This window comes from Chlorocebus sabaeus, chromosome 14 (assembly GCF_047675955.1).
Source record: "Chlorocebus sabaeus isolate Y175 chromosome 14, mChlSab1.0.hap1, whole genome shotgun sequence".
Classification (NCBI taxonomy): Eukaryota; Metazoa; Chordata; class Mammalia; order Primates; family Cercopithecidae; genus Chlorocebus; species Chlorocebus sabaeus.
Window position 1 is genome coordinate 20,268,495 of NC_132917.1, and position 11,230 is coordinate 20,279,724.

General features: G+C 52.7%; 1 long non-coding RNA gene across 1 annotated transcript; it reads right to left on the bottom strand.

Annotated features, from left to right (window-relative positions):
- Positions 1-3,029: 3,029 nt before the first annotated feature.
- On the bottom strand, positions 3,030-10,783 carry LOC119627194 (uncharacterized). Its single transcript, XR_005243255.2, has 2 exons — positions 10,676-10,783; positions 3,030-3,217 (listed from the first exon to the last, which is right to left on the bottom strand). It is a non-coding gene; the product is annotated as an uncharacterized lncRNA (long non-coding RNA).
- Positions 10,784-11,230: the final 447 nt, after the last annotated feature.

The window sequence follows — 11,230 nt, forward strand, 5'->3', positions numbered from 1 at the left end:
GGTATGTGCCATGCGCTGTGGTCCCTCACTTCTGAACAACCCCTCTGAGCTGTCCTGAGCTGGGTTTCTCAGGCCCCCAGCCTGGGCACAGGTTGTCCCATTGCACTTCACCTTCCGATGCCATCCACGGAAACCAGCTTTGGCTAACTCACATAGAAAAGGATTGTAATGAAAGGATATGGGGCGGCTTAGTGGGTTATCAGGAAGGCTGGAGAGCCAGGCAGGAACCAGGGAGGGGTACAGCTGGATCTCACCACGGGGGTGGTGTACCTGGACCTGCCACCCCTGGAGAGGCGCTGCTGGATTCTTGAGTTCTTGCAGCCCCACCAATTCTCACTGCCTCTCCCTGAAGCCTGGCAGCACTCCTTCCAGATTCAAAGTCCAGAGAGAAGGGGCCAGTGGGTTAAGCCCATGTCTTATCACTGTGGCCAAAGAGTGGGGAGGAGGCACCAGCCCACATCATCTCTCATGGTGGGAGGACGTGGGCTCTGCTCCGTCTCTGTGAGTCCCCCAGTAAAGGAAGGGTATTCAGATGTTGGGCCTCAGTGTGGCCCCCAAACCCCAGGAGAGCCTCTCATCATGACACTTGGGGCTCGGTCCTGCCAGTGCTCAGTGGACCATGCTGTCAGGGTCATGGTCTCCCTGACTGGTCTGAGATCACCCGAAGGCAGGTCACTCCTGGGACCTGGCCAGCATAGCACCTGTGCACTGTCAAATATATGGAGATGGCATTTCCTATCTGTGTCCCATGGCCCCGGGTTTCTGAATGTCACTATATTTGGTGCTAGGCTCACAGACTCGTCTACAATTAGTGTTTTAACCCTCCAGTGACAGGGCCACCCTCAGAGCCATTAGATGTGGGATTTCTTCTGTGATTGTAAGAGATTCCTTATTAAATTGCTTTGTGGCACTGAGCGAGGACACAGGACTGTGTCCCCAGAGACTCCCTGGCCTAGGCTGGGCCAGGTGGGGTGTAGATAACATGGAGCTGCACCCTTCCTGGTGCTGCTTCTAGAAAGCAGCCAGTGTCCCAGAGGCTGTGCTGGAGAGGCCAGTAGGCCAGGGCACCATAGCCTAGCCATGCTGGCGGGAGAGAGATGTTCTCTTCACCCTAGATCTAGAGGCGTCTCTTCCTCCCACTGCTCAGGGAATGGGCTGGGGAAGGACTGGGGTGTGCTGGTCCCTGTCACAGTTCTGCTCTAGCCTCCTGCCCTTGCTGACTCAGCCTGCCTGCTCCAGCTCTCTGAGCACTGAACCTGCACATGGAATGGGGGCCATGGTGCACCCCTTCTGCCCCTGCACCACCATCCCCCCGACTGCATAAGGCTCTGCGGGTCAGCAGAGGAGGAGCGGAACCAAGAGGTGGCAGTGGCAAGAGGTAATTTCTGCTGGAGCCGGTCCTGACCCCTGACTCTCCTTGTGAGATGCAGAGGCTGATCCAGGGCTTCTTGGCTTGGCCTGCTAACTGCTCACCTTAGGAATTTGCCCCCCAAGTGACGGGATCCGATTGCACATTCCTGAAGCCTGAGTCATTCCTGGGTCCTGCTCAGACTCAGGAATGTGTTTATGCTTGTGGGGCTGGAGGGACACACATACCACGTGTCTGCTCACTCGGGATTTGGAAGGGATGAGGGCTCTTCTCAAGGATAAGAGGGATGAGGTGGTGACCTCTTTGGAGTCGCTGAGATGCTGCAGTATGTGGGCCACAAAGGAGCAAATGAAGGGAGGGCCAGACTCAGGCTGGAACCAAAGCCTTTGGCTTGTATAGAGTTGGCTTTAACTTGCTCCCAAGGGACAGAAAATAGAGAGGAGCAGTCCAAGCAGGACATCCCCTGCAGTGACCTTGGGAAAGGTACTTGCTCCCTCATCACCTCCTCCCACCAAGGGCAACCTCCAAAAGGGCACAGCTTGGTGAGGCTGTGGCTGCCACCTCAGAGCCGTGGTTGTGGAGCTCAGCTCCTCCTCCCACTCTGTCCAGAGCTCTCTGTTGACAAGTTGATGGTTCTCATCTAGGTCCAATGTGAGCCTCTGCAGCTGTGGAGAGAGTTCACAGGCATGGCTCACATCTCTGAGGGTTTATTCAGAGCTCAGTGCTATGCCACCATTTGCCTGGGACAATCCCAGGTTACCAGTACAATGATCAACAGTGCCTCTTTTTACTCTCGAGAGTTTCCCGGTCTGGAAGATAACTGTATATTTGCCTTAACTCTACAAGCGTAATTTAATCCCTACAATGCACTACAAGAAGAGCACTGCTAATAGCATCATTTTCTGATGAAGAAACAGAGGTTCAGAGAAGATAAGTAACTTGCCCAAGGTCACACGATTAGCAGATGGCAGATCCGGAAACATAGGAACTCAGCATTTGACTTCAAAGCCTCTTTGCTTTGCTACAACATCAGATTTCCTGTTCTAAAATCCATTGCTTGATGCTTTGAAGGACCAAGAAGCTGATATCTCCGAATACTAGTAAAATAACCATTAACGTCCTGCAGTGATCCCAGCTCTCCTCACAGCCCCACGCTTGGCCATTTAGCCTCCTTCCTTTCCCAAGTGACAGAGTACACAATACTGTTCGCTTGCAGCAGCAGCCCCGTCATGGGATGAATACACACCATCGTGCCTACTGTGTGTCAGGCGCGGCACCTACTGTGTGCCAGACATGGCACATGTCGTCTGACCCTGACACAACCCTGTATGGTGCGTGTTGCTCCTCGTTTCATGGAAAGGAGACCCCTAGAAGTCACACAGCTGGGAGGAGGCAGGGCTGGGGCTAGAACTCACAGATCCTGGCTTTGAGCCTAGCAAACACTCTGCAGTGCCATACACAGTGGCTACACTGCCAAGGCCCGTCACAGGCTCTGAGCTTCCAGTGTCCTCACGGCAAGATGTAAACACATCTTGTGTTTACGTGTGTGGACTCACAGGCCCTCAAGGTATTTCCTCCTCCAAGGAGCCTGGACCGTCCTGCCCTTTGAGGGGGTCTGAGGCCAGTTCTCAAAATGTCTTCGCAATCCACACACATCACATTTAAGAGGCTTTTGGACAATGTTTTTATTTCTTTGGCGGGAAAGATCAGACATCTTTCAGAACAGAGCACGGCCACCTTGAAGCTGGGGAAGGGGCTGTTTCTGAAGCTCAGGCCTTCCCCGTCCAGTTTCTCCGCCCAGAGACCATCTCAGTGTGACAGCCTCTTCCCACTCCAACACACCGGCCTCTGGGGAGGAAGAAATAAAAGCAAGCGCATTCCAGATGTTCCCGGGAAAATGGTATTCGGGAAAAGGATGTTTGTTTAGAATTTACCAAAAATAGAGAGCCCCAAAAGAGGAAAAGGCAACCTCTTGACCCATTTAAACAGCCATTTCCCAGGAAGAACTTTCTACTAAACAATGTCACAAAAAGAAAAGCTAATAGCTTTGACAATATAATAATATAAAGCTTTGGTACATTCGAAGCCTCCAAAAGCAAAAATTAAGCAACACGTATATGCAACAGATATCAAAATGACAACATACAGGGAGCTCATCAAATGATTTTTAAATAAATCCATCAAAACCTTGTTAGGAAAATAGGCAAAGAAAACAGATAATCAACCAAGAAAGGTTTAAATGGCTTAATAAGTATGAACATTTGCATTTCATTAATAATCATATAAATTATGATTTTGAAATACCATTATTTCCCTTTCAGATAATGAGACTAGCTTTGTTGGTGTTACCATAAGCTGGTGTAGACCATAACACCAGCCCTCTCAAACCTGGGCTGAGGTTGGCATATAAGTCAGAGGCAACCCTTTTGGAAACATTTTGGCAACACATATCAAGGCTATTTTACTACAAAATGTAAATGTCTTGAAATTTTCTCTGAGGAAACATTGAGAAATTCAGACCAAAAAATTATGTACAAAGATGATTGATAAAGGGGGTATTGAATAGTAAAACATGGAAGCCCAGATATTCTACAATAGGTGAATAAATGCATTATGATATGTCTGTATGATCATAGGACACAGTCATTTAAAATGGTCTTTTCGAAGAGTGTTTATGCAAAGGAAAAGAAACGAAAGTGAAAAAAGTAGTCCGTGGCTGGGCGTGGTGGCTCATGCCTGTAATCCCAGCACTTTGGGAGGCTGTGGCAGGCGGATCATGAGGTCAGGAGATCGAGACCATCCTGGCTAACACGGTGAAACCCTGTCTCTACTAAAAATACAAAAAATTAGCTGGGTGTGGTGGCGGGCGCCTGTAGTCCCAGCTACTCGAGAGGCTGAGGCAGGAGAATGGTGTGAACCCGGGAGGTGGAGCTTGCAGTGAGCGGAGATCTCCCACTGCACTCCAACCTGGGCAACAGAGCAAGACTCTGTCTCAAAAAGAAAAAGAAAAAAAAAAAAAAGGAGGCTGCAAAGAGTACGAGCCCAGTCTTAGAAAGCATGTGTAGATGAATAAATGACATGGCCACATAGAAACATAATGGCCATCAACCACACCCATTTGTGGCAGGGAGAGCAAGACCCTGACACCATCCCCTGCTCTCCTGAGGATGGTAGGGATACCACGAGCCCATTTAATGTTTCAGAGGGTAGAGGTGAGGCTGGGAACCTGGGAGGAGCCTGGCGAAAGGTTGATGGGGAGAGGGCAGGAGAGCAGGATGTTTGGGTTCACCAATGACAGTGGCCATGGTCCCATGGTAGGTCAGTAGCCCAGAAAGTATCAGAGACCATGGATTAAGAATCAGACCACTGTGCACTTGGGAGGCTGAGGCAGGAGAATGGCGTGAACCCGGGAGGCGGAGCTTGAACCCAGGAGCCGAAGCTTGCAGTGAGACAAGATCACGCCACTGCACTCCAGCCTGGGCAACAGAGCAAGACTCTGTCTCAAAAAAAAAAAGAGAAAAAAAAGAATCAGACAACTGTGAGGGGTGCAGTCCAAGTGGCCAGGAGCTCTTGGGAGCCTGACCACCGAGCCTAGTGCCTTGGCAGAGGGGATGTCATGCGTGGGCAGCTCTGTTCTGGGAAGGAAAGCTTCTCCCTGCCTGAACGTCCAGGACTCTTCCACCAACCATCTGGCCGTTCCACAGTCTCCTCTACGCAGGACATGGGACACCTTGGGGTGGGGATAGGAGGCACTCTCATTCAATCTTCGGGGACCAGCCTGTGAACACTAGGGCACCCCAAGCTGGTCACCAAGGGAAGTGGACCTGTCTCTCCAAGATGTTAAAAAAAAAAAAAAGGACCAAAATATAGTTTACAATAGGCGACAGGCTTAAAAGTGATGTTAATTGTCTATGCTTTTCTATATTTTCTTAATTGTCTATATCAAGCAATATTACTTCTATAATTGGAACAAACAATAAGGGCTACTTTTGAAATAATATACATGCTTTTATCTCATACCAAGAAACAGCGTCTTCTGAATTATTCCAAGCCGATTTTTTTTTTTTTAATATGGAGTCTTGCTCTGTCGTTTAGGCTGGATTGCAGTGGCACCATGTCAGCTTACTGCAACCTTCGCCTCCTGGGTTCAAGCAATTCTCCTGCCTCAGCCTTTGCAGTAGCTGGATTACAGGCGCCTGCCACCACGTCCGGCTATTTTTTTTTGTATTTTTAGTAGAGATGGGGTTTCACCACGTTGGCCAGGCTGGTCTCGAATTCCTGACCTGAAGTCCTGCCTCGGCCTCCCAAAGCCGATTTTTTTTGGGATTACACGGGTGAGCCACCACACCTGGCCTTCCAAGCTGATTTTTCTGCTGGCAGCTCACAAGGCCCCAGGTTTCCAGCTCCCTCCTTGGAGCTCACGTCAGCCCATGTGGCAGCTTGCAGCCCCTCTGCCCTCCTCTCTGGCCTGTCAGTATCATCTCAAAAAGCAAGCTCTCTAAAGCCATGTGTGGCGAAGGCACAGGACATCTCTACTCAGAGGGCTTGCTTGAGGTCCCCCTAACCTCACAGAGGCCTGTCCCCAAGGTCCCAGGCTGAGGCAGGCTCAGCATTCTGAGAGCCTGACTTCCCCAGGGGGAAGGCTGCCAGGTGGAGGAAGTCCAGGGTGTTCATGCTTGTCTCATGATCTCCAGAGGGGACCAGATGCTGACCACTGAGGCGGCAGGGCTAGGCCCAAAGTCACCACTAAACCAGCACCTGTCTCTCCATCTCTTCCATCCAGGCATCAAACTCTCTCTCCTTTCTGCTCCTTCTTCAGCCTTAGCCTTGCCCTGGGGGCCACAGAATGGACCACTAGCCCTGCTTTGCATGGATGGGTACATAGATTTGTCAGCAATGAGTACATCCCCAGTCTGAGCCTTCACTTCTCAGAACAGCCCATCCCAAGTTCAGCCACTCCTCATGGTCACTACCAGGGCCTTCACCGTCCAACACATCCTCATCTGAGCACCCTGCAGGGTGCCAATGTCTCTTTGAAACTGTGCTGTTAGGGGGCTCTGACATGGGCAAGACCTCCAACCTCCCGCACTCTTGGCACTAAACCTCTATGGAACATGACCTAGAGGCCGAGCTTTCCTGGGGCTCCTCACATGTTCCCTGTCAATGAGCTCTGCTCCCCTGCATGCTGGGTAGGCACTGCTACAGGCTGCTGGTGAAGAGATCAGACCTGGCATCGGTTGACTCTGAAATTGACAGAGGAATGAGATCCCCATAAGCGGCAGCTAGTCGCTGAGGCTGGACAACTTCCAAGGGTGAGGATGGCCTGTGTTAGCTCTAAGGTCTCTTGCAGATCTGAAAACACCAAGTTCTAGGGTGATAAGCATGCCCAACCCTGAGATTCAGAGGATAGAGAATTCTAAGCGGCTCAAATCCTAAGGTAGTGAGGCATGGACCAGACCATGCCCTTCCTGAACAGGGCTGCTTCCAGAACTGGAGGACTTGCAGCCGTGGGACCCAGACTCCTCACAGCCGGGGGAGGGGGACTCCTCACAGCCGGGGGAGGGGGACTCCTCACAGCTGGGGGAGGGGGACTTCTCACAGCTGGGGGTGGTGGAGGGCGGGATTTTGGGGGAATTGGGGTGGGAGCAGTTGAGGGTTTCCTGCCTCACATGAAGAGAGAGATGACTGAGACTCCTGGGGGTCCTGGATTCCCCAGTAGCTCCCCCTGGACCAATGGGTCCCAGCAGCTCTTAGTTCATTGCTGTGTCCAGGAGTCTGGTGAAGAGTTAATGCTCAATTAACATCTGGAGATGAATGAATGAAGGAGGATAGCACGTCAGAGACCACCCAGGTCTCAGCAGCTCTTAGGCTGCCCGTGCTGGAGTCACCCCGCCCTCCAGGCAGGCAGATGGGGCTGCTGAGGTAGAGGCTGGAGGCATTTGGCCCTGGTTTTCCTGTCTGAGTGGTTTGCACCCCCGGGCTCTGTGTGTGTACTTTGGTGCAGTTGTGGCCCCAGACTTGAGACTAATCCTCATTCCCCATATCTTCCTCACTTCTGAGTCAGCTGTGAGCTCCACCTGTACCCAAACTTCCAGGGTCTCAGGAGAGACCAGTGGTGTGTGAGGGGCATCCTCTGTTTGCTCTTTGCTGAGGCTGGAGCCACCTTCTATCACAGACTGTCATAGCTTCTCAGGGCTGTCCTTCTCTGTAGAAGGACAATGGGACCTGATGCCTGTGGGCCCTGCCTCACCCCCTCATCCTGGAGCAGCCACCCGGCCTCACTCCCCTTGGTGATCTCTTGTTCCAGTTGTTGCTCTGTCAACTTCATCAGGTCACACCCCCATACTCCACCTCTTCCTCATGGCCTGGCCTGGCCCATCTGACAGGTTCTCTCATAGGCAGAACTGGACATGTGGCTGGGCCAGGCTGGACAGCTGGGCCCCTGTGAATTTCCACAAATCCAGAGTCAAGCTGGTGTGGATCCAGTGAGAACTTATCAAACACCTGGGCACCTGAGCTAGGCTAGACACCCAAGGACACCAACTTTGGCAATCCTTATTGGGACCCTGGAAAGTGCAATTTATTGTCTCTCCTTGGCATTAAACTGATGCTCAAAGAGATGGACCTCCTGGACCAAGGACAAAGAGCACAATCTGGACTCTATACAGACTTGTTTAGGTGCAAAGATTCCTACTCAATAAAGGGAAGGGAATCCAGGAAACCGCATCTCCCTACTTCCCGGCCCAGCGTTTGTCCATCAGGCTGCCCAGGTCCCCATGCTGCTACAGGAGCCCTGATGATGAGTGTCGCAGAGCCCATGGGAGGAATGCCAGCCTCAGGCCAGGATAGCCAGGCAGGCTGGTCACGTTGGGAGGCCTGGATTCAGCCAGCCAGGCCCTGATAGCTTACAGCTGCTCCAAATGCAGGAGGCGGAATCAGAGCCCACCCCAGCCACTGGAGAGGGACGCCTCCATCTGTGCCTGTGTTCCTGGGGTGCCGCCAGCCCTCTCCTCCATGGGAGCTGCCAAGGAAAGAGCCCTTTTGTCATCTTCCCAGGCAAGAACAGCTATCCCGTGGCACTCACTCCCTGCACACTCCAAGGCCTCTCTCCTGCTTCATGGAAACGGGATTGAGTCTTGCCTGAAGCTGTGCACCACCAGACCACAAAAAGCCTCAAATATGGGTGTGGCCACCAGCCCCAGAGAGCCACAAGCACTCGGATTCTGGGAGCCCCGAGACTTGGAAGTTGCCCGTGGTACCAGGGCCAGGTGTTGATTGTCAGCATTCTGGCCGGCCACACATGTTGCTGACACTTTGCGCGTTTGGAGCTCTGGATGACCACTGTGTGTGTTTGTTTTGAGACAGGGTCTTGCTCTGTCACCCAGGCTGGAGCACAGTGCCGCGATCTCGGCTCACTGCAACCTCTGCCTCCTGTGTTCAAGTGATTCTCATGCCTCAGCCTCCCAAAAATGTAGACATGTGCCACCATGCCCAGTTAATTTTTGTATTTTTAGTAGAGACGTGGTTTCATCACGTTGGTCAGGCCAGACTTGAATTCCTGGCCTCAAGCAATCTGCCCACCTCTGCCTCCCAAAGTGCTGGGATTACAGGCCTGAGTCACTGCACCTGGCCCTGTGTGATCCTTCTGAGAGTTTCTGAGCAGCGAACACCCCAGGTGGCTGCATAGGGGAGACTGTAAAATCTGACAGCAGCTAGCGGTCCTAGGGGGACGGTTCAACATCACATCCCATGGATGGTCCAAGGACAGAGCAGCCCCAGCATTGAGGCCAGAAAGCTGGCCCTGGAGGAAGTTGGTTCCTATCCTGTGCCTCTAGGCTGGGGTGAAGGTTTCCAGGAGGACACCTCCCTTGATCACACTGTTCTCCCAAGCACCCCTCTCGCATACGTGCCCAGATCCGCAGCCCCCAGAGGGCTACAAAAGTTAGCCAGGTGTGGCGACGCATGTCTGTAATCCCAGCTTTTTGGGAGGCTGAGGCACTAGAATCGCTTGAACCTGGGAGGCAGAGGTTGCATCACAAAATCCATCACAACCCCTGGGTTTCCTCAAGGGATTCCCCGTCTGGCCATCTACCTCCCCTGACCCACCCCACCCATTCCTACTTCCCCTTTCGGACTTGTCCCTCTCTTCTGACCTCCTCCATCCATCGCTCTTCTAGCCGTCACTCACCTGCATCACCGCAGTGACTCCCTGGCCGCTCTGTCCCTGCCCGGCTCAGACTTCCCTACACAGCCAGGAGTAAGCCCAGGACAGCGTGTCCCTCCTCTGATCAAGAGCTTCCAAGGGCTCTGCATCAGGATCAGTTTCCCAGGGCAGTCATAGCAAATGACCACAAACTGGGTGGCTTGAAAAGTCTCCTCTCACAGCCCTGGAGACCAGAAGTCTGAAGTCGAGGTGTCAGCAGGACCCCGCTCCCTAGGAGGGTCCTTCTTCACCTCTTCCCGCTCCTGGCGTTCCCCTGCTGGTGGCAGCACCACGCCTATCCCTGCCTCAGCCTTCAGTTGGCCTTCTCTTCTCCGCTGTGTGTCTCTTACAGAAACACCTGTGATTGGATTTAAGGCCCACCTGGATAACACAGGATTATCTCATCTTGAGATCCTTAATTTAATTTCATCTGCAGATTCCTTTTCCAAATAAGGTCACATTCACACATTCCAGGGGTTAGGATGTGAACATGGCTTTTTTGGGGGGAATAATTCAACCCGATACTACCTCCCTAAGGAAAATCCCAAGTCATTACTCTGTGCTTCGAGGCCCTTCAGGATCTGGCCTCATCCCTGACCTCCGACCTCCCGCTGTCTACCCCACCACCCCTGACCTCCAGCCCTGTCCCCCCGACCCCCGCCGTCTCCCTAGCACACCATGTTCCTGCTTCGGGGCCTTGGCAGGTGCTGGCCTTTCCCCCAAGGTCCACATGCTTCCTCTATCACTGTCGTGAGGTTTAGCCGATTGTTTTGTACGGCTAGGCCCTCCCTGGCCACGTTGTCTAAACTTGCAGCCTTCCCAGAACACTCCCTCTTCCTCACCTGCCTTCTCTCTTCCCTAGCACTCATCACCATCACACACGCCAGCCTTCTCATTTATGTCGTTCATTGTCTCCCCTCCCCTAGGCCGCAGGCTTGTTTTTTCAGTTTTGTTCACTGCTGTGTCCCAGCGACTAGAACAATGCTTGACACTAGTCGGCCTTGGCTGAATGAATGAGTGAATGAATGAGCAAGAGTTTGCTCAGGCTGAACTCTGAGCTGCCGGAAGCCTTTGTAGACACCCCCAGAACATGCTGGACCCACCTCTGAGCTCCTGGTGTACTTCGATTCTCACGAGGCCCCCACACTTCAGCCTCTGGTGATCCTCTTTTCCATCCTGACATGTTGGCTCACCAAACACTCCCTGAGCCCACATCATGAGTCACCAGAGGCCCTTGACCCTTCCTTCCACATCCTTCCCCACTGCGCCCGCTCTCACCCTGGTCATATTTAGCCAAGTGTGTGCAGGGAACTATGTATGAAGGTCAGGCCTGCCCTGCGGCCCCTGCTGGTCCCTGGAGCCGCCGGGGGGATGGAAGAGTGGGTCCTTTTGATGCACTCAAGCCTGGGATATGGGCCCCCAGGGCAGGCATTGAAGGAATGTACAAGAGTTGCCCCAGGGCCTGCAACACTAACTGTGAGGAGTTCCCCAAAACTTCCCTGATTCCACAGCCTCCATTTCAGAAGAGGGACACGGGCTTCTTGCCATGTCTCTGCTGCCAATGGGCTCTGTGACTGGCACCATTTCCCTCCTGTTGCTGGTCCCCAGTTTTGTCATCTCAAATCTGGGCATTGATCCCCTCGGGGATGGCTACAATA